This window comes from Leucoraja erinacea, chromosome 4, assembly GCF_028641065.1.
Source record: "Leucoraja erinacea ecotype New England chromosome 4, Leri_hhj_1, whole genome shotgun sequence".
NCBI classification, from domain to species: domain Eukaryota; kingdom Metazoa; phylum Chordata; class Chondrichthyes; order Rajiformes; family Rajidae; genus Leucoraja; species Leucoraja erinaceus.
In genome coordinates this window covers 95,834,044-95,853,608 of record NC_073380.1, presented here as the reverse complement: position 1 = coordinate 95,853,608, position 19,565 = coordinate 95,834,044, and positions in this window count along the sequence as shown.

Below are 19,565 nucleotides of genomic sequence, written 5' to 3'. Positions count from 1 at the left end.
GTAGGATCAACTTCCATTACATGGAATTGCACCCAACAGTCTCGGCTGATGTTCAAGTTGAGTACAGAGAGAATTCTATACCTTTTTAATGATAACTTTATTGACATATTTACAATATTCATAATGATTAAAATGATTGTTTAGGATGTGCCCAGGATGCATCCAGTCCTTGCAGGGCCCGCTGATTCAATGATCAATGATTCAATAATCCAATGTTTCAATGATGCTTTATTGTCACATGTACCTAGGTTTGACTGTTTTACTGTTTTAATGTTCTTTTTACAAACCATGTTCTCAGGTATCTAAATCTAAATTTTATTAGTTACTAGACCAAGTGCAGACCCGTTGGGTCTGTTTCCCCAACGGCGTTTGCGGGGGGGGGGGCTGCGGCATCACACTCACATTAACCACCCCCCCAAACACACAGGTGGGGGGAGGGGGGGGGGGTGAGAAGAGGGGAGGGAGGGGAGAGGAGGAGGAGGAGGAAACGGGACAGATTGGGGGGGGAGAGCGGAGAGCGGAGTAGGTGGTGAGAGAGGGGGATGGGGAGAGAGATGTGGGGAAGGGGGGATGGGGAGGGAGGGGGGAGGAGGGAGGGAGGGGGAGAGGGATGGGGGGAGAGAGGGGAAAGAGTGGGGAGGGAGAGTGGAGGGGGAAGTGGGGAGAGAAGTGGAAGAGTGGTGAGGGAGGGGTAGGGGAGTGGTGAAAGAGGGACAGAGGGGTAGGGGGAAGGGGATGGGGAGAGGGAATGGGGTGTGGTAGAGAGTGAAGGGGGGTGGGGAGAGAGGGATGGGTGGGAGAGCGAGAGGAGTGAGGAGAGGGAAACATAGAAACATAAGATTCTATAAGATCCCCCCTCAATCTTCTAAATTCTAGCGAGTACAAACCGAGTCTATCCAGTCTTTCTTCATATGAAAGTCCTGACATCCCAGGAATCAGTCTGGTGAACCTTCTCTGTACTCCCTCTATGGCAAGAATGTCTTTAGGCATTGGGCATTGTGACATCACACGATGGAACGTTCACCAGGGGCTGGGGCTGGTGCAAAGGCATATGTAAATGAATCCATCCCGATTGGACATATGTGAGCATTGGGCATTGTGACATCACACGATGGAAATGAATCAAAAGGCAGACAGGCAGCTGGACGGACGCCGGACGTCGGACGGACGTCGGCAGCCGCAGACTTTTATATAATAACTAGACCAAGTGCAGACCCGTTGGGTCTGTTTTTCCAATGCGCGTTTGTGGGGGGGGTGGGGGGGGGGGGGGAGGGGGGGCTGTGTGGGGTGACATCACACGATGGAACGTTCACCAGGTGCTGGTGCTCCTGCAAAGGCATATGTAAATGAATCCATTCCGATTGGAGATATGTGAGCATTGGGCATTGTGACATCACACGATGGAAACTAATCAAAAGGAAGAAAGGCAGGCAGCCAGACGGACGCTGGACGCCGGACGGCGGCAGGCACAGAGTTGTATATATAATAACTAGACCAAGTGCAGACCCGTTGGGTCTGTTTCCCCCATGCGCATCACACTCACACCACCCCCCCAAACACAAAGGTGGGGGGAGGGGGAAGAGGGAGACGGGTGGATAGAAGGGAGGGTGAGAAGAGGGGAGGGAGGGGAGAGGAGGAGGAGGAGGACGAGGGAACGGGACAGATTTGGGATGGAAAGGAGAGCGGGGTAGGCGGTGAGATGGGGATGGGGAGAGATATGTGGGGGAGTGTGGGATGGGGAGGGCGGGATGGGGGGGAGGGGAAGAGGGAGGGAGGGGAGATGGAGGGAGGGGGAGAGGGAGGGAGGGGGAGAGGGAAGGAGGGGGAGGGAGGGACGGGGAGGGGGAGAGGGGTGGGAGGGACAGAGGGGAAAGAGTGGGGGGAGAGAGTGGAGGGAGAAGGGGAAGAGATGGAAGAGTGGGGAGGGAGGAGGGGGTAGGGGGGAGTGATGGAAGAGGGACAGAGGGGTAGGAGGAAGGGGGTGGGTGGAGAGAGGGAAGGGGGTGAGGTAGAGAGGGAAGTGGGGGTGGGGGAGAGAGGGATGGGTGGGAGAGGGGTGAGGAGAGGGAAACATAGAAACATAAGTTTCTATAAGATCACCCCTCAATCTTCGAAATTCTAGCGAGTACAAACCGAGTCTATCCAGTCTTTCTTCATATGAAAGTCCTGACATCCCAGGAATCAGTCTGGTGAACCTTCTCTGTACTCCCTCCATGGCAAGAATGTCTTTGGGCATTGGGCATTGCGACATCACACGATGGAACGTTCACCAGGGGCTGGGGCTGGTGCAAAGGCATATGTAAATGAATCCATCCCGATTGGACATCTGCGAGCATTGGGCATTGTGACATCACACGATGGAAACAAATCAAAAGGCAGAAAGGCAGCCGGCTGCCGGACGGACGGACAGCAGGCGGCAGCCACAGACTTTTATATAATAATAGACCAAGTGCAGACCCGTTGGGTCTGCTCCCCCAATGGTGTGATTCCCCCAACCCAATATTCCACCATGCACCCGTCTCCTCCAATGGAATTGAAGCCGTTGCCAAATGTAAGTTTCCAGCACTCCCCTGACTCCCTCAATTGCACCTCCCCTGCCTGCTGCAGCAGTGAAAAGTTCAGTGTTCCTGTCTTGCAACTTTGTTTCGAAGTGTGTTGGAAGCTGATAGGAAGGAGCAGCCGTCAACGAATCAAAAGGCAGGAAGGGATCCGTACTGCAGGCGGACGGCGGACGGATTTGAGTTTTATATATTGATAGATAGATAGATAGATAGATAGATAGATAGATAGATAGATAGATAGATAGATAGATAGATAGATAGATAGATAGATAGATAGATAGATAGATAGATAGATAGATAGATGAACCAAATGCAGGTAGGTAGGATATGGGTAAACGGGGCAACTTGGTTGCCATAAGCAAGTTCAGCCGAAGGCCCTGTTTGCTTGCAGCATAACTCCAAAACTTTAAATCCTATTGTTGATAATTTCAATTGATGAGCATGCAATACAAAGCTCCATTCAGATTAGAAAGAGGGGAAAGAGTCGGGAGGGAGAGTGGAGGGGAAGGGGGAGAGAAGTGGAAGAGTGGGGAGGGAGGTGGAGAGGGGTAGCGGGAGAGATGGAAGAGTGACAGAGGGATAGGGGAAGGGGGCGGGGGGAGAGGAAGGGGTTGGGGTAGAGAGTGAAGCGGGGGGGGGAGAGATAGGGGATGGGTGGGAGAGGGAGAGGGGTGAGGAGAGGGAAACATAGAAACATAAGATTCTATAAGATCACCCCTCAATCTTCTAAATTCTAGCTAGTACAAGCCGAGTTTATCCAGTCTTTCTTCATATGAAAGTCCTGCCATCCCAGGAGTCAGTCTGGTGAACTGTCTCTGTACTCCCTCTATGGCAATAATGTCTTTGGGCATTGGGCATTGTGACATCACACGATGACATGTCACCAGGGGCTGGGGCTGGTGCAAATGCATATGTAAATGGATCCATCCCGATTGGACATCTGCGAGCATTGGGCATTGTGACATCACACGACGGGAACGAATGAAAAGGCAGGAAGGGATCCGTACTGCAGGCGGACGGACGGCGGACGGATTTGAGTTTTATATATTGATAGATAGATAGATAGATAGATAGATAGATAGATAGATAGATAGATTTAAGTTATGACATCGGATGGAAGCTGCATACCAAATCTCGTTGCACTTATGTGCAATGACAATAAAATATATTATTATTATTATTATTATTATTATTATTATTATTATTATTATTATTATTATTATTATTATTATTATTATTATTATGTACAGTGGAATGCCATGTAGTGCATACAACCCGGTGAATTCATAGAGCAGACTTCACCTTAGGCTGTACACAAGTGTCGCCACTTTTCTGGCACCGACAAAATTACAAAAGTTCACCGAACAATCCTATCTTCTGCCTGCCACCACACATGGCAGCAGACCCCCATGCCAGCCCCCCCCCCCCTTCTATTCTTGGGGGTCCATCCCCCTTTGTGACCCAGTGGTCATGGAAGGTGTTCAGTCAGCCACAAGACACCATGTGACAACTCCCCTGGGACACCCGGGTGCAAAAGCATTCTTAGAAGAGGGCAGGTGGTTGCCTCAGATTGACCTCTTTAATACCCAGGGCTGTGAATGGCCTCCATCGTCAAGTTCAGGACCAGACTATTGAGGAAGACCGCCTAATCATAAGGTAATAATGAATAGTAGAATTAGGCCATTCGGCCCATCAAGTCTACTCTGACATTCAATCATGGCGGATCTATCTCTCCCTCTTAACCCCATTCTCCTGCCTTCTCCCCATAACCTCTGACACCTGTACTAATCAAGAATCTATCTATCTCTGCCTTAATAATGTCCACTGACAAATAATTCCACAGATTCACCACATTCCGACTAAAGAAATGTCTTCTCATCACCTTCCTAAAAGAACGTCCTTTAATTCTGAGGCTATGACCTCTAGTCCGAGACTCTCCGACCAGTGGAACCAACCTCTCCACATCCAAACTGGGATGAACAATTGTTGTGGTTAATCCATGCAACCTTTAAATGCCTTCCATTGCATATCCACCGTCAACCCTTTAAGAATCAATAGCCAGTCTATCTTGGCCAATTCACGTCTCATACCCTCAAAGTTACCTTTCTTGAAGTTCAGAAGCGATCCTAGGTGTCAGCCATTGTGAGGCAGCAGCTTTACCAACTGTGCCACCCTATTATCTAGAGATAGATTGCAGGCCAGACTAGAGTCAGTGGAGGCAGAAACATTCGCAACATTTAGAAGTATCTGTAAGAGTGGTTGAATCACCAAGGCAAACAAGGATAAGTGCCAAATGTGTTTAGTGTAAATGATGTTGATATAAATGTGGGCTGAAGTGCCTATTTCTGTATTGTACAACTATAAAATTCCACAAAACGTAAGTGTTATTGTGTTCGATGTAATGAAAGCTTCTCAATGGAAAACAGTTCAGTGACATAAATATTTATCAATGTAAAACAGGCAAAAGTGAATTGACAATGCATATTAAAGATCATCCCATTTTATTTTTTGTTGAACTCACAGGAAATAAAAATAGAGCAGTGATCAGTTGGGCTTCTGCTCCTTTATATCTCACGAGCACTAAAATGTAAATTGGATTTCACACCCATTGAGTGGAAATATGGGAGGCAAATCATATAACCATATATAACCATATAACAATTACAGCACGGAAACAGGCCATCTCGACCCTTCTAGTCCGTGCCAAACACGTATTCTCCCCTAGTCCCATATACCTGCACTCAGACCATTACCCTCCATTCCTTTCCCGTCCATATAACTATGAAGCAGGATTAAAGCATTGGAGTAAGAAATGAAATGAAGGACAAATAGAGATTAAACAATAACCTAATGGGCAGGGCTGTTGTTAAGATAAACATGGGAAAACATCTTGACAAAAGATGGTGGGTATAATATTCACCTGATAAAGGAAAAGGATTTAAATTTCTTTACTGCCACAGGATATCCAAAAATGAAGCGGAGCCAGTGAAGTATTTTGAAAAACAGGCAATTTGGAAATGCAGCTGCATGGCAAGTTCCCCAAAACACCAATGGTGGATGCAGAGGCTGTTGGGTTGGGAGACTGTGAATCGAATACAAGAATGATACCAGGAATGAGTAGGTTAACCTATGATGAGCATTTGTCGGCACTGGGCCTGTACTTGCTGGAGTTTAGAAGAATGAGGGGGGACCTAACTGAAACATACAGAATAGTGAAAGACTTGGATAGAGTGGATGTGGAGAGGTTGTTTCCACTGGTGGGAGAGTCTCGGACTAGAGGTCATAGCCTCAGAATTAAAGGACGTTCTTTTAGGAAGGTGATGAGGAGACCTGGTGATGAATCTGTGGAATTATTTGCCGCAGAAGGCTATCAGTGGACACTATTAAGGCAGAGATAGATAGTCTGCCATGAGAATTCAAAAATGTGATATTGTCAAGATCAGAACTTTAATATTATTGTATTATATGCTGTAAGTCCATAAGTCCAGATTAAGAAATTACAATTTCTAGGAAAAGACCAAGTCTTTATGGGGAACATCAGCTGCTAGCTGGTACATTGGTATATCATAATCAGTGGCATCATCATACTCCTCAAATTGTAACTAATTAGCAACTCTGTACACCTTGTTTTTCCTCAACCTTTCAATTTTGGCATTGTAAACTACAGGTCTTTGCTCTTCAAACCATGCATGACATGCCTTTCTGCCCACTATTTTCTCATTAAGAATGTCCTGTAGATCATCACATTTGGAGTAGTTCAAATTCAGATAATCTCTGCGAATGCTGTCTGAAACCTTTGCTGGGCATTTGGATTGACAATTTTGCATTTCTTCTTCGGAGACATCTGTTTAAAATGTAAAGAAAAAAAAAACATTGAACAGCATTAACAGAAACAAGTTATTATTTGCAGTTTTAGAAAAACAAGTAAAAAAGTAAAAACGTTAAAACAAAGTAAATACCTAACAAAACATTAATATTTATCAGTTTCATCAAATCAATTATCTAATCTAATTATTTAATCTAATTATCTAATTCATCCAATCAATTAAATTCATCTAAATTCAATGACTAGATCTAAACATCTATCCATTTCTTAAGAAAAGGCTAACATTTTTAAATAGCCAAAGTATCCAAATAACAAATAACAAACTGATCCCATTCACGCAAGAATTCATAATATAACATGCTTTTTAAATCTTACTTTGTCATGGAATAATATGCCAAATACAAGGAATTTAATGTTTAATTCCCATAAATTAATCCAGAAACATCCACTCTCAAGATAATCAAAATCATTATTTTTTGCACAATACATCTGACTAAAATTGTACTGTGGATATTTAGTATGAAAATATTGATCATGGATAGTCAATAACGCAGAATATAGATAATTTAGATGTTCTTATGACATGATTATGCACAAAGATTATTAATTTGATTATCTGGAGAGGAGATGTTTCTGGAATGTGATAGTTTGGACTGTGGCTGCTGCCATGATTTAAGCCCCTATCGGCAGGCAAGACTCGGCCGATTCGTATCGGGGCCTAAATAACATTTTTCGCATCATAAGATTAAAATGAAGCCACACCAAAAAGCAAGATAATATGTTCAATAACTGACATACCTTTTGTTTTGTCCTGCACTTGCGATCTGTGATGTTGAAGGCGTTGAAGATGTTAGAAGACGCGTTTAACTTTATTCCAGCAGTGCAACCGATCAACAACTTTGTTTAAAAAATGGGTACGGAAGCGCAGAACAAATTTTCTTCATCAGCTAGCAGCCCGAGGAAATCCCTCTCCAACAACCAATACAAACCTGCATTTAATCCCCCCACCCCCCTCCAAAGCCTCTGGAATTGCACACACATGCACCAGGCAGATCTGCAGCATCACTAATGGTAGGTTTTGTAACAACGTTACTAGAATGGAAACTGGTCTGCCAACAATCATAAAACACCGCAAGATACATAAAACATGAAATTAAAGTGATGAGTAGGAAGTTCAATATTGGGGATGTGTAAAGATTGGGCAGGGGGAGAAAGGGAGTTAGTCAACCCCACGACAGAAGGGGGAGGACTTGTGCAGTTTGATAGCCACAGGGATAAAGGATCTCCTGTGGCATTGTGTGATGCATCTTGGTGGAACCAGTTTGTTGCTCAGGTGACCAGTGTGTCATGGAGTGTTTGAGCTGTATTGTCCAGGATGCTCCACAGTTTGAGGAGCATCCTCCTCTCCAAGACCACCATAGTGAATCCAACTCCATCCCCAGGATGGAGCCAGCCTTCCTGATGTTTGATGAGCCTTCCTGATGGGTGACTGCTCTCACCCCAGCCACAGACTGTTTACCCTGCTCCCATCTGGGAGGTGCTACAGGTCTCTCCGTTGCCGGACCCGCAGGTTCAGGAACAGCTTCTTCCCTGCTGCTGTTCTCTGCACCTTGGTGATTGCCAGTCACCCCCCCCGGACACTCCTTCCCCCAGAAAAATTGCACTACTGCTACTGTATGTACACATATATATATATATTACTGCTCCATTATTCTATGTTCGTTCTTCTGGGTGAGATGATAACTGCATTTCGTTGTCTCTGTACTGTACACTGCACAATGACAATAAAGATTGAATCTGAATCTGAACGTGTTTGTTATTTCTGCATCCACGGCCTTCACCCTGCTGCCCCAGCACGCAACAGCGAAGAAGATGGCACTGGCCTGTATCATTCAAGATCTAGATAATTCACGTGGTAGTCTAATCACTTCTTCAATGTTACCAGTGACTTTACCTCCACCAGCTTCTCATTTGAAGAGGACCTGGAAGTTCGACTGTGTATTATAGAATTCATCTTTTGGCTTTGGTGTTGTGTAACTCACTGTTTCCTTGTCAAATCCGGTTTATCTGATAATGATGTGATTGAAGGGATTAGAAAATAAACGGATTTATGTTTAGTTAAATTTATAGTTAGCGATTGTATATATGCATGTTATGAATAATTAGTCATGTATAATTGTTAATGGTTAAAAATTGTTCAATGCATGAAGATGATTGTTTTTCTACATTTTTAGGATGGGTGTTGCAGTATATATTCAAGATTTATATACAGTATGTGGTATGAATTAATGTATTGTATAAATCACTGATGTAAATTGGTTGTTACAGTATCATCAATAAAAGATCTTTGGCTTGAAGGTCTATCTTAATTTTTTCGCATTAACCAAGCAGCAACATAGAGCAGAATCTATTGCCTCTGCACCAAACCTATTTAAAAGTCTAATTTTAAACATTGGATACATCAATTTGCATACTCTTCTGTTTGAATTGCAAATATTATTCCATCAACTTGCTTTGAAACTTAATTCTCTTCAGCAGTGTGCTGCTTCCTTGCATGTAAATCTTTTATTTTCATGTTATTGATGAAAAGGGAACTTTTGAATTTGGTGGTTCCTAACCCCATTGGAACCGTTGTGCGATAGATTCATGCTGATAGCTCTCTTCAGGTGTTTGAGGAATGGAGATGGAATGAGGTTCTGATAAAATGGAAATGTTGGGAGAATTTGGGATTTTTTTTCCTGCAGATGAATGATGCCCTTTGTGATGGATGGTTAGAGTGACAGAGTGTCTCCATGCTGTCTCCAAGGACAATGTCATGGGTGGATGGTGCCCTGGCGGGAGTTCCAGTCATTTCCACTTGGTCTGCACCCAGCAAGCAGGACATTGAGAAACATTGAGCCTAGGTCCATTGAAAGATACAAGTCCAATGGAGATTCCCAGACCAAGACTAAACCCAGTTTAGTAGTTTGGCCTGAGCAGTTTTTATCGTTGGCCTTTTTCAAATTGGGGCCAATTCGTCTGTCAACGATAGCAGTGACCACAATCCATGAGCTATGTAGTCCTTAGATTGGACAGGAGTATAAAACATGTTATGAAAAATGGATGTTCTTTCTTTCCCTGCAGTGGATAGCCAATGTTCTGACCTGGTTTCCTAGGATCCAATAAAGGTGGACAATTATGTTGCAGATCCACAGGTACAGGTCAATGCTCCAATATTTAGCGTGACAGCATCCCTAGCATTTGCAATGGCATCACTGACATTGCCAGGAGGTTGATAGATGACTGGCTCCATTGCAAGACTGTATAACAGCAAGTAAAGGACTCAGTGATACCGAACAGAACTGTAACAGGGTCATGAGGACGATGAGGAGGCAAGACGATCATGGCATGGAGAGGTTTGGAGCATTCATAATTCTACATAATCTTGCCTTTGTATGATATTCTGTATGGGATTGGTGAGTTGGGAGTCAGTGTCACCATTCCAGTGGGTCTCTTATCTCAAACTTTATTGGGCTTCCCTCTCTCTCTAGAAGATCCCCTCTGTTGTCCACTACTTGAAGTCCTGACATCAGGATCAGTCTGGTGAACACGGCACCCTCTTCTTGCCTAAAGTATACTCCCAGTGTCTTTCTTCATAAGGTCTGACATCCCAGGATCAGGTGAGTTCCAGAGGAGGAACCCACCAAGACCCTGTACAACTGCAGTACAACCTCCCTGCTCCTATACTCACATCCTTTTGCAACGAAAGCTAACATACCATCGGTGGGTTTTTTACTTCAATGACTCGGCCTAAAAATACCAAGGTAGAGTAATAGACAAGTTTTTGCCACCAAATATAACCTCACATTTATCCACATTATACAGCATCTGCCAAACATTTGCCCCCTCACCCCGCCTATCCAAGTCACCTTGCAGTCTCCTAGCATCCTCCTCACAGCTAACACTGCCCCCCAGCTTAGTGTCATCCGCAAACTTGGAGATATTGCCTTCAATTCCCTCATCCAGATCATTAATATATATTGTAAATAGCTGGGGTCCCAGCACTGAGCCTTGCGGTACCCCACTAGTCACTGCCTGCCATTGTGAAAAGGACCCGTTTACTCCTACTCTTTGCTTCCTGTTTGACAGCCAGTTCTCTATCCACATCAATACTGAACCCCCAATGCCGTGTGCTTTAAGTTTGTATACTAATCTCTTATGTGTGACCTTGTCAAAAGCCTTCTGGAAGTCCAGATACACCACATCCACTGGTTCTCCCCTATCCATGCTACCAGTTACATCCTCGAAAAAGTCTATAAGATTCGTCAGACATGATTTACCTTTCATAAATCCATGCTGACTTTGTCCAATGATTTCACCACTTTCCCAATGTGCTGCTATCCCATCTTTAATAACTGACTCTAGCAGTTTCCCCACTACCGATGTTAGACTAACTGGTCTGTAATCCCCCGTTTTCTCTCTCCCTCCCTTCTTAAATAGTGGGGTTACGTTTGCTACCCGCCAATCTTCAGGAACTACTCCAGAATCTAAAGAGACCCTGTTTGAAAGATTATTACTCAAATGCATCCACTATTTACTGGGGACAGTACCTCTGGGATGCAGTGGGCCCTGGGGATTTAGTCTCTTTGCCTTTCCTTTTTCGGAGTTCCACTACCAACACCACCTTCCCGGCTACCCTGGATTTATGTATTCCTCCAACTCCTGTGACCCGCGGTCCCTGCTTATTTCCGGCAAATTATTTATGTCTTCCTTAGTGAAGACGGAACTGATTTACACAAAGTATGATATTATATGTAAATGATTTCAACCATATTCAATTGCATTCCGCTTCTTTGTCACTTATCCCATGTAGACAACATTCCCTCTTTTTCTGACTGTCAAGGGCTGCTCGTACTCAGTGACATGATACTAATATCTTTCTAGCTACAAATGCAACAAGAAACAGAAAACAAAAACAGAAGGGAGAAGGGTTTAAAAAAGGGGGGGGATAGGTTGCATGATCAATTCTTGCGACTGCGCTATATCCTCCTCTATATAGTCAGATGGCCATTTATCGGCCTTTCATAATTCTAAACACCACTCCCGGCTAATTTCTCCCAGTCCTCCGGTATGCTGTTTTTTCTGGCTAATTTGTACGCATAATCCTTCGCTTTGATACTATCCCTGATTTCCCTTGTTATCCACGGATGTACTAACTTCCCTGATTTATTCTTTTGCCAAACTGGGATGAACAATTTTTGTAGTTCATCCATGCAGTCTTTAAATGTCCTCCATTGCATATCCACCGTCAACCCTTTTAGAATTAATTGCCAGTCAATCTTGGCCAATTCACGTCTCATACCCTCAGTTACCTTTCTTTAAGTTCAGAACCACTGTTTCTGAATTAACAATGTCACTCTCCATCCTAATGAAGAACTCAACCATATTATGGTCACTCTTGCCCAAGGGGGCACGTACAACAAGATTGCTAACTAACCGTTCCTCATTACTCAATACCCAGTCTAAAATAGCCTGCTCTCTCATTGGTTCCTCTACATGTTGATTTAGATAACTATCCCGCATACAATCCAAGAAATCCTCTTTCTCAGCACCCCTGCCAATATGATTCACCCAATCTATATGTAGATTGAAGTCACCCATTTTAACTGTTTGCCTTTGTCGCACGCATTTCTAGTTTCCTGTTTGATACCCTCTCCAAATTCACTACTACTGTTAGGTTGCCTGTACACAACACCAACCAGCGTTTTCTGCCCCTTAGTGATGTGCAGCTCTACCCATACCGATTCCACATCCTCCAAACTAATGTCCTTCCTTTCCATTGCATTAATCCCCTCTCTAATCAGTAACGCTACCCCACCTCCTTTTCCTTTCTGTCTATCCCTCCTGAATATTGAATATCCCTGGATGTTCAACTCCCAGCCTTGGTCACCCTGGAGCCATGCCTCCGTGATCCCAACTATATCATAGTCATTAATAGCTATCTGCACATTCAACTCATCCACCTTATTACGAATGCTCCTTGCATTGAGACACAAAGACTTCAGGCATTGTTTTTACAACACTCTTACCCCTTATACAATTATGTTGATTTTATGTGGTATAACAAAATTAATATCTAATCATTATGTTAATATCTTCACATTCATTTATGATTAAAGAGGTGCTTTACATTCGTTGCCAACATATTTTAATATGTTCTTAATAAATTCATTTACTTTGTTGATTTAAAAACAATCCTTGAAAACGTGTTGGGACCAAAAACCTTTGGTATTCTAGTAATATTGGTTGTTATAATGAGCAGGTTCCTGCACACCCATGTCGACCTGGTGGGTCCCATACCGTGTTTGCGTGGGGCCACACACTTACTAACTATCGTGGATAGGTTTACCAGGTGGACAGTGGCGATACCGTTAACCGACACCTCCGCTGAGGCTTGTGCCCACGCTATTGTCTGCAATTGGATTGGGGTCCATTCAGACATCACTACCGATCGTGGGGCCCAGTTCACGTCCTCCCTGTGGTGTGGTGTGGTATGGCGCAGCTGTACGGCGCGAAGCTGCACCAGACCAGCGCGTTTCAGCCGGAGTCCTTGTGTTTTGTCGAATGGTTTTGCGGACACTTTAAGTCGGCGTTGAAGGCTCGGCTCACCGGCCCCGATTGGGTTGGCCAGTTGCCCTGGGTTCTCCTAGGCATCAGAACCACGCCTAAGGAAAACCTCGACGCCTCCTCGGCCGAGTTCATTTATGGCTCGGTTTTGTGGATACCTGGGGATTTTCTGCCCGCCACCTGCGATCAGGAGGTCCTGGCTTTGGCGATGCTAGCTGACCTTCGCGAGCGGGCACGCGCGTTGGTCCCAGTCCCTACCTCCCGACATGGGTCATCCGCGGTGCACGTGCCTAATATGTTACGGGATTGTGCTTATGTTTTCCTTCGTAGGGATGCTCACCGCTCGCCGTTACAGCGGGTGTATGAAGGTCCGTACAGGGTGTTAGAGACTGGTACCTCAACGTTCACATTGGACATGGGTGGCAGGGAGTAGTTCGTCTCCGTCAGCCACCTTAAGCCAGCTCACGTCGACCAGGATAGCCCGGTGGCGGTGGCCACTCCACGGTGTAGAGGGCATCCACCGGCCGTTTTGCCGCACTCTGCACCTGTTACCCCCGGTTATGTTTCTCCGGTCCCCTCTGTTACACCCGTCCCTCATTCCCGTTTGTCGAGTCCCTCCTGTTCTGTTTTGCCGGCCCTGAATATTACGTTCGCCCCACGACATCGGACTACGCGTTCCGGTCGAACCGTCCGGTTACCCGTGCGTTTCCCTGCCGTGGATTCTGGGGGGGTGCGTGTAGCGGCGCCTGTTGGCGCACGCTGATATCGAACCCGGAGTTTGGAAGCCACGGTCACGTGACCCGGGAGGGGCTACTGTTTCTGCGCGGTTTCGCTTTCGCGCCACAGTTGTTTTGCTGACCACCGTTTTGATCAGACGTGTTTGCAGAGACCTGTTTGCCAAGGAGCGATTGGTTAAATAAAACTGTTCAGAAAACTTGGAGAGAGAGGGAGAGGGAGGGAGGGGGAGAGGGAGAGGGAGAGGGAGGTGGAGGGGGAGGGGGAGGGAGTGGGAGAGGTGGAGCGAGGGAGTGAGAGGGGTAGGGAGAGGGAGGGAGTGAAACTAATATGAAAAAAGTACAAAGAACAAGTGAATGAAAGGTATATAATTACAGATCAAAGCTGGCAATGATGATCAATGAAAGATGGAGCTCACCATGGTCCATTGTTGGCTCTGGAAGATAAGGGCGTGTTGGCTGTATTAGGGTGGCCATGCTGGCACAGCGGTAGAGTTGCTGCCTTACAGCACTTGCAGTACCAGTGACCCGGGTACAATCCCGACTATGGGTGCTGTCTGTACGGAGTTTACATGTTCTCCTCGTGACCACTTGGGTTTTCTCTGAGAGCTTCGGTTTCCTCCCACACTCCAAAGACATACAGGTTTGTAGGTTAATTGGCTTGGTGTATGTGTAAATTGCCCCTTGTGTGTGTAGGATAGTGTTAATGTGCGGGGATCGCTGATCGGTGAGTGACTCGGTGGGCTGCCAGAGGAGGTAGTTGAGGCAGGTACTATCGCAACATTTGAGAAACATTTAGACAAGTACAGTACAGAGTGACATGGGTCAGGTTTAGAGTGACAAAGGGCAAACATAGGCAGGTGGGATTAGTAGAGATGGGGCATGTCTCATCATGAGAGGTTGATCATGGAGCAAATCAACTCCTACCTCGTCAAAAACCTGGACCCACTGCAGTTCGCTTACCGCCACAACAGATCAACGGTGGATGCGATCTCGCTGGCCCTCCACTCCACTCTGGACCACTTGAATAACATAAACTCATATGTCAGGCTGTTATTCATCGATTACAGCTCAGCATTTAACACAATCATCCCCTCCAAGCTGGTTACCAAACTCGCAGAACGGGATCTCTGCGCATCCCTCTGCAATTGGATCCTCGACTTCCTCATCCACAGACCACAGTCTGTTCGTATTGGTGGAAATGTGTCAGCCTCGATAACAATCAGCACGGGAGCACCTCAAGGCTGCGTGCTCAGTCCTCTGCTGTACTCACTCTATACCCATGACTGTGTAGCCAATCACAGTACGAACTCCATCATCAAGTTCGCTGATGACACCACTGTTGTGGGGCGTATCACTGTTGGGGATGAGGCAGAATACAGAAGAGAGATCGAGCAACTGTCCATATGTTGCCAGCGCAATAACCTGGCCCTCAACACCAGCAAAACCAAGGAACTGATTGTGGACTTTGGAAGGAGTAGGATGGGGACCCACAGCCCCATTTATATTAACTGGTCGATGGTTGAAAGGGTCAAGAGTTTCAAATTCCTGGGTGTGCACATTTCTGAAGATCTTTCCTGGTCTGAGAATACTAATGCAATAATCAAGAAAGCTCATCAGCGCCTCTACTTCCTGAGAAGATTATGGAGAGTCGGTTTGTCAAGGAAGACTCTATCTAACTTCTACAGGTGCACAGTAGAGAGCATGCTGACCGGTTGCATCGTGACTTGGTTCGGCAATTTGAGCGCCCTGGAGAGGAAAAGACTACAAAAAGTAGTAAACACTGCCCAGTCATTCATCGGCTCTGACCTTCCTTCCATTGAGGGGATTTATCGCAGTCGCTGCCTCAAAAAGGCTGGCAGTATTATCAAAGGCCCCCACACCATCCTGGCCACACACTCATCTCCCTGCTACCTTCAGGTAGAAGGTACAGGAGCCTGAAGACTGCAACAACCAGGTTCAGGAATAGCTACTTCCCCAGCCATCAGGCTATTAAACCTGGCTCAGACAAAACTCTGATTATTAATAACCCATTATCTGTTATTTGCACTGTATCAGTTCATTTATTCATGTGTGTATATATTTATATTATGGTATATGGACACATTGATCTGTTTTGTAGTAAATGCCTACTATGTTCTGTGCGCTGAAGCAAAGCAAGAATTTCATTGTCCTATACAGGGACACATGACAATAAACTCACTTGAACTTGAACTTGAACTTGATGTTTGTCATTGTGGGCATGTTGGGTCAAGGGGCCTGTTTGCATGCTGTACGACCATGATTCAACCTGTCTTCGTTGAGCAACTCATCAGCAACCACCCATCTCAGACTCTCCCCACGCCTCCTCCCCCCAGGTCCTGCTATTCAATTATGGATGAGCAGCATCTGCATCCATTGTTATTGTTAATGTGCTCAAAGGGACCTCATTCTAATCCATTATTTTCTCGCATGACTCATTACTAAACTCCAGTAAATTCTGAAATTGCCCTATAAAACCCTAACCCCATCACAGAATGCACAAGATATTGCATAAAGGTAGTTTGTTGGAATCCAAGGGGATACATTTAAGAAAAAATGTTCAGAAGTTTCCAGCTGCCGTGAAAATTTTGAATGCAATATTTACACGATGTTTCATTTTGTTGATCAAATTTTCATGCGATTCATTTCAAATAAAATGGGGAATGGATGCATGTCACATTGCAATTGCTTAGCTTTGGAAAGCTGAAGTGGATTTGTCTAATAAAAATGTTTACCCTACCATTGCATCCGGCACAAGACATGTCTAAAGCAAGGAGAATGGATGCATGCCGACCATATCATATTGCAATCACTTAAACCTGGAAGACTGAAGCAAATTTGTCTAATTTAAAATTTAATGCTCACTCTCTTTGCACCAGCATACAATAATTTTACCCTGGAGAATATACATTACAGGAAGTGTTTCAAGGAAAGACATAATATTACTACACACGAACCTTCTTGTATCGCGGCTCGCCATGTTTAAAATCACAGTGATTAGTAAAGGTAACTTAAGAAGGTCTTACATCCCGTGATTCAGTGAAGTAAATCTGTTTATTCTCACAGACAAAATATAGCTTTCATTTTCAGAAGACTGGATTTGCAGAATGATGGAAGTAAGGAAGGCAAAATACTAATCAATTGAGATGTACTGTACCTATTATTGAAGACAGCGAAGGTACACAAAAATGCTGGAGAAACTCAGCGGGTGCAGCAGCATCTATGGAGCGAAGGAAATAGGTGACGTTTCGGGCCGAAACCCTTCTACATTGAAGACAGCGATATGGTTCATTATTCATGGGAATGCAGTGCACTGACAGGGGACGCAGGTGCATTCACTTTAGGTGGTCATTCTGGGAATAGCAGGAAAGCATATGGTCATGGGTTTCTGACACAAGGCACTTTTTTATATAGTCACTTTCAAAAGCAATAATGTTTATCATAGTCTTATGATGCGGCAATAACAAAGGATCTGAACTTCCTGGAGTGGCATGCTAAGCAGAGCACGTTGAAAATAGATTTTATTACCACCCTTCACCTCAGAGAAATGTTCTTCCCCACCTTCTGTGCCTGCCTGGAGAGGTAGTGGAGATAGATTCTGTCATGAAATTCAGACAAGTATTTGAATAGAAGACTAAGACTAAGACTCAATGCAAGTAAATGTGATTATTGTAGATAGGTGGAACATATCTAGACATGGAAATGTTGGACATCTTGAATATGTTATAGGGTCATGGAGTCATACAGTGTGGAAAAAGGCCCTTCGGCCCAACTTGCCCACACCGGCTAACAAGTTGCAGCTACACTAGTCCCACTTGCTTGCACTAGTCCACTAGTCCCACTTGCTTGCACTTAGTCCATATCCCTCCAAACCTGTCCTATCCATGTACTGTCCAACTGCTTCTTAAAAGTTGGGATAGTTCCAGCCTCGTCTATCTCCTCTGGCAGCTTGTTCCTTATACCCAGCTCCCTTTGTGTGAAAAACGTACCCCAGATTCCTTTTAAATCTTTTACCTTTCACCTTAAACCTATTGTCCTCAATTCCTCTACTCTGGGCAAGAGACTCTGTGCATCTGCCCGATCTATTCATCTCATGATTTTATACACCTCCATAAGATCACCCCTCACCCTCGTGTGCTCCAGGGAATAGAGACCCAGCCTACTCAACCTCTCCCTAAAGCTCAAACCATCTAGACCTGGCAACATCCTCCTACATCATCTCTGTACCCTTTCCAGCTTGACAACATCTTTCCTATAACATGGTGCCCAGAACTGAACACAATACTCTAAATACTCTAAACCTCCATCACCCAGCGTCTTATACAACTGCAACATGACCTCCCAACTTTGATACTCATACTCTGACTGATGAAGGCCAATGTACCAAGTCAAGTGAGTTTATTGTCATGTGTCCCTGATAGGACAATGAAATTCTTGCTTTGCATCGGCGCACAGAACATAGTAGGCATTGACTACAAAACAGATCAGTGTGTCCATATACCATAATATAAATATATACGCACATGAATAAATAAACTGATAAAGTGCAAATAACAGATAATGAGTTATTAATAATCCAAGCCAGGTTTAATAGCCTGATGGCTGTAGGGAAGTAGCTATTCCTGAACCTGGTTGTTGCAGTCTTCAGGCTCCTGTACCTTCTACCTGAAGGTAGCAGGGAGATGAGTGTGTGGCCAGGATGGTATGGGTCTTTGATGATACTGCCAGCCTTTTTGAGGCCTCTTTTGACCACCTTATCTACCTGTGACTGGACCTTCAAGGAACCATGCACTTGTACACCTATATCCTTCTGCTCTACAACACTCCCCAGAGGCCTACCATTCACTGCGTAGGTCCTGCCCATGTTAGACTTCCCAAAATGCAACACCTCGCATTTCTCTGTATCAACCATTCCTCAGCCCACCTGGCCAACCGATCAAGGACCGGAGTGGCGGCGCGGCTCTGGCTGCAGCGGCTCACCGGCAGTCCCGTTTGTTTGTGTTTTTTGTGTTGTTTATTTTGTTTTGGTTAGTCTAGTTTTTGGTTTTTAGTTTGTGTTTGGGGGGGGGGGGGGGGGGGGGGGGGGTTGTAACGGGGTTTGCAGTCTCTCCCTGCGGGGGAATGCGACTTTTTTGTCGTATTGGCCTTCTCTGCCTCCGTCTGCGCTGAGGCCTAATGGAGCTGGCGACCTCGAGGCTCCGGAGGCAGAGCCCGTCAGGACTCGCCCTGAGCTCGCTCCCGTGAGGGTGGTCTGGCTCAGGGCTGGAACAGTGCTCCCGTGAGAGGTTGGGACGCTCCCGTGAGGGCGGCCAGCCCGAGGGTGGAACGAGGCTCCCATCGGAGCGGGCGAGCTCGGGGAGGTGTGGCGCTCGCAGCCCGAGGGAGGTTCGGCGCCCATGTCAGGGCGGCCTGGCCCGAGTGAGAAGCGACGCCCAAGTCGGGGTGGCCCGGCCCGGGGAAGAAGCGACGCCCAAGTTGGGGCGGCCCAGCCCGAGGCTGAAGACGGTACGGTACTCACGTGAGGGTGGCTGGGACGGTGTTCTGGCGGTGGTGGCCTGAGTCCGGATTTCGGCTGCGTGCCAGCGGCTGCGTCTGCAGGACTGGTGGGCGGCAGCTTCGACCACCCCGGGCCGCGGGGTTTGAGCCGCGGGACTGATTTGTAACATCGCCCGGGGGGGTATCGCCTCAGCGCAGAGGGAGAAGAGGAGGGAAGAGACTGCAGACCCAAGACTTTTGCCTCCATCACAGTGAGGAGATGCTGGGTGGACTCACTGTGGTGGATGTTACTGTGTGTTTATTGTTGTTTTATTGTATTGT